This window comes from Aethina tumida, chromosome 3, assembly GCF_024364675.1.
Source record: "Aethina tumida isolate Nest 87 chromosome 3, icAetTumi1.1, whole genome shotgun sequence".
In the NCBI taxonomy this organism is placed as follows: Eukaryota; Metazoa; Arthropoda; class Insecta; order Coleoptera; family Nitidulidae; genus Aethina; species Aethina tumida.
This window is the reverse complement of record NC_065437.1, coordinates 15,795,795-15,801,149: the sequence shown is the minus strand read 5'-3', so window position 1 is coordinate 15,801,149 and position 5,355 is coordinate 15,795,795.

The window sequence follows — 5,355 nt, the reverse complement described above, 5'->3', positions numbered from 1 at the left end:
TGTCTAATATTTATTAGCGTTGATGTTCTTTCATGGTATTAGTGTTCGATTAATAATGGAAAAGCATCCACATCGGTTATTAAGCGGATTGGGGGCAACTTACTTAAAGTTTTACCAACTTATGCGTAAATATTGTAAAGTGTTAAATTACTAATTAACATAGTGACAAAGCAAATGGTATCACTTTGTGTGTGTATGTTATCCACAACAAACAAACAGTGCCGTTCACAAATCAATTCGCGTCGAATGGAGGAAATGACATGGAGGTAGGGAAAACTGTTACCGTCTTGTGCGACTATAATGATCCATCAATGCTCAAAAACAAATCCCCAGGTTTATTTCGCCCGAAACTACTAACATCTATATGATTCCCAGAAGACTGCAAGCCGACTTTTGGGACGTCACGGAGAAGCGTCATTTAATATCGTGCGTTTAGAGAACAAGATTTATTGGTAAATTAGGGGCTCATTTAAATGAATGATGAGTGCACGAATGTGAATTAATGAAGGAAAACTGGAAAAGAAACGACGGATAACGTTCTCATTTGGACCTTTCGTACGTCACTGATAGATTAACACTATTGATCAATGCATACAGTGCACATCGGCCTTAGATTGCACGTGGGGATATTGAATTGTGCAAGTTTCGGAGCTGTTCGATACAATCATTCGATGTTGGACTTCCGAGGAAATCTCTAGCCTTTGTCAACATCGAATATTTCTTTTTTTCTATTATCTTACATTTCTATATTAAAAAAAAATAATAGTTTATAGACACTGCCGATAGAAGTGTAAATTTAAAACTTTTAGTATTAAAATTTGAAATTTCATAATGTTTGAATTAAATTTATCAGTATCAATCTCTTATTCACATCTATTGACACTCTGAGCAACAATTTTATGCATGTTTATATGGTTTTTTATTATTTAAATATATTACGGGCTGTAAAAGATCATGATAAAATATAAATACAATTCAATTGAAATATCAATTAATATACAATCATATTATTTATTATTTATAGTATTTGTATTTACTAAAATTTCAATGTATCTGATTTTTAACATTATTTTAATTGTTTGCATCATTGACATCATTAATTTCAACAATATTTAGACCTTTTGTACTTTCAATTATCTCATTTTCATTGTTCATACAATAGACTTATGGTAATTAAAGTAAGAACGTTCTCATTTGGAAATCAAAATGTTGGATTCAAATTTATCTAAGTATCGCGTAAAAGCGGGATTGTCGCTTTTCGTTTCGTTTTCCGATCATTGGACATATTTAAATAAATTTTTCACTAAATCCATTCAATTTCACTTATAAGATAGGGACAGCACTATACACTATATACTGGTATAAGCATGTCGGTGACGCGAACGCACGACACATCCAAAAAGTGTCCAAGGCGTACGCACACTGCGCATGCGCCAGTCTTGAGCATGTCAATGACGCGAACGAATAATATTTCCCTACCAAAAAGTACTCACCAACGCGGCTAAAGAACTTTTCACTTCTAATACATTAAATCTATTATTATTTATTAGGAAAAGCTATTTTTCAGTGTACACTTTTGTTGACGGTATAAAAAACATCCCTCCTTCGATTGTAATTGGAACCAAAATATGTACAACCGGCCACATGATTTCAGATATATCAGATCCATTACTTTTCGATGAAATTGAGCGTGTTGGTAACAGATGGTAAGAGAATTGGGGGCTGATTTTTTCCTTGAAAGTACTTCAGAAATAAAGATGATCCTGAAAATTTCGAATATTTCTATATAGAGATTCCTTTCACACTCCATTTTCCTTTATGAACCCTCCACTTTCAAAATAGTAATGAATATTAGCGTCAAACTCATTTCCGGCTTAGCTGGAGGCCTTTAACGAAACCACTGCATTAGTAAAATTTTACCTGATTTCAAAATGCTCTCAAATGTACAGCTGCAACTCACCTTCTAGTTCCGGGATTTTATTCTTAAGGTCTAGTTCTCGGGTACCTCTTGAAACGCTGGCAGACACATAGTTTGTTGATCGAGTAACCGAGGTTACCAGCCAAATCAACAACTTTTTTCTTTTGTCTGAATTTATTAACAAAAGAAGGACGAGCATGTTGGTGACGCGAACCCATAAGATTTTCTCCTAGCAAAAAGTACCCAACGTGGCTAAAGAAGGGTTTTGCAAATTATCTTCCTTAAGTCGTCGTCTGTAAACTTCTTGTAGTCACAAACGATCTTGAACAGGGGTTGCAGCACTATTTCTATCCTGATCTGGTCTGCCAATATGGTCATCAGTCTCCATGTACCGTTGTAACCAATGGGAAATGGATGTATGGAATATACTAAACCTATTTTGAGGTAACTCCAACCTTCTTCCACTAAAACAACCGCTTAGGCACACTCATCGCGAGTTAAATTTCTAGACTGCCATTACATATTGACAATTAGCGAAAATTGAAAAGAAAAGTGGGGATAATAAATGAGTTCTAACGAAATGGCACGATATGACGATAGAATCGGTATATTTCAAATAATAATAAATGTATTATTTACTTGGATAGACATATTTAATTATAAAAATAATTTGTTAATTTCTTGGAGCACTGTAGTTTAATTTAATTACTATGGGGCCTAAATATTATGTTTAATAATTTCTTGACATATCCTACTTAATGAGTTGTGATACATTTCCACAATATATCCTTTTTCTTTGTATAACTGATGTTTTTTTGTCGGATTTTTAATTCCAGATACTGTCATAGATATTTAAATGGATTTACGTCCGAGTATGGATGTGTGATTTAGATCGTTATCTTATTGAAACTTTTAAACTACAGGCAAAAACTGTATTCATTTCTTGTTAATTTATAAAGTATTCAATTTTTTGTCTAACTTAGTCAATATTAATTAATTTCTTAAAATTATTCCATACTTTTGACCACGACTGTTTGCTGCTAATGATATTTCAAATTAAGAATAATCATCGAGAGCAATCTTCATCAAAGTACTTTTTAGCGTACGAAGGACAATACTTCAAATCCTCTTTGGTTCCAATTTAACCTGTGAACGGTGGTTACAATATGCCATTGTAATTTCGAGTTAATATTCTATCAGGCCTCGTAATCCCCAACGTAATAGCTGAAACAGTGGCTGCAATCACCGTTGATGGCTAATTGTTGACTATAAAAAGCCGCAGCCCTTGCTCAAGGGTGCACCTCGTTGATTCGCGTGCTTTTTTGCCAACGGCCAACATTAACCTGACGGAAATTAATTAGAATTATAAACATGCGCAGGAAAAAGTAAGGAATTCAATTTTACATCAAGTCCCACCGTCCCGTACGTAAGACAGCTTCAAGTAAGGACAAAAAATTGAACGCTGGATGAAATCGGGACCGGTCTTTAATATAAACTTTCCAGACGTAATTAAATGCGAATTTTAATTTATAAAACGCGTTTCATGAAAACAATTAGTTCCGCGTCGATCTACCTTTTTATGACAATTTGTTATAATTAAAATCTTATTATGTTATCCGAAAAACAATAAAAACATAAATATGGGCGCTGGAGGAAGTGATTAAACTAAATTTCCGTTATTACTGCGAAACTATGAAAATAAATTGTCGATTTTTGTCATGCGAAGTGACTTCGGTGTATCATTAATGTTTTTAATTAATTTTAAATACCCGTTATCGAAACTAATTGCCGCTAATACGTGTTATTTTCGCAATGGATTTTCCATTATCATAAACGTATGTATGTATAGGCCCCTAAATTGCTGAGTCCACTTTTACTGAATTTGATGTGTATACATAATTTCCACGCCTAAATCCACACACATAAACGTTAAGTCCTGCGCGGATCTTTACAGTTACCCTCAGATACTTTGGGTCAAAGGCTTATTAATGACGGCAATCAGATGTTTGAACGCGGAATAATTTCGATTCAACGGATTGATTGAAATATTATTCAAACGACCCAAATTACTCTTCTGTAAACAGCATTCCATTAAATGGACCATTCATGGATATGATTTAAAAATCATTTATGTTTATGATATGATCAAGTTGCCCGACATCAGTTTTCATGCTGTCTCCAGGAATCAATACTATCCCTTTGTAGTTTTATCTTGAGTCGTGTAAAGCGGAATGCTCTGACTTATCGTTGGTTAGATGCAGTTAAAATTGCAATTGAAGGAGTTTTCGTTTTACAAAAGGAAACTAATTTACATCAAAAGTCCTCTTTTAATCTTTTATTGATAAGCAAGACTAATAATTTCTGCTTAAAAATTAAACAATTTTTTCTTGCGTCTATTAAATAAAATGTTCGTGTAATATTTAATTCAGTCTTTTTGTATCCCTTCCTTGCCCTACTTTCAAAGTTCAACCATTTCATCCCTCCAAAAAGTACATAGTTTGTAAAGGTCTCGTAAAAAAACTCACTATAATAAAAAACTGCGCTTATGTTTTGGTTCATGTTTTAAATTCAATGGATGTATTTGATGGGATATTGAATGTTGAAACTAATGTAAATATTTTTCAATCGGGTTAATCAAAAGTGATCACAAATGGTTTTTCAACGGTGCGTGAATTTAAACCACATCAGTTTTTGCAATTGAGGTTTTTGTACAAAAAATAAAATATATTATGTAGCATTTCATTATAAACTTAAACAATTTGATCTAAACTAATTGTAAAATCCGGAACACCGTGAACTATTCATATTTGAGAATAAATATCCGGTTGCAAATGATCATTAACAAACTTTAACAATCAATTCCTTGCACACAGATTTTGTTTTGTTTTTGCCGCTTCCCGAAACTAGTTCTGTGGTTCCGTTTCACTTGTAATTAAAGTTTTAAGAGCTCCTTATAAATTCCACATTAAATAAATCCAGTTTATTTTATTGTCCTCCCGTGACACTCTAATGCCTTTCGAATGCAAATGAAGTTCCTTTAAAATAACGGTCTATCGTTAAAATAATGTTTGCGAAATATTGTACATGTTTTTGTGATGCGGGACAAATTAATTTTTAAGTGCTGTGTGCGAAACAACTTATTTCTGAACGATGCAAGACATTTTAAAGCCCTATATTTAAATTAAGCGCTGGCTTTGAACTGGAATAATGGAGTGAAAATGTTTATACGCCCACACTATTTATATCTGATGAACGGGGGACTTAAATTTAATTGAAGATTATTAAAAACAAACAACTATTTAAGTATTTTGGTACTTTTCGTTAGTGTTAACACAATTAGCGAATAAACCTTAGTGTTTACCCCCGGTGTTAGTGAAACAATGTCTCATTTAAATAAAATCGAAATCGAGAAAATAACTATTTAAAGCAACTACACT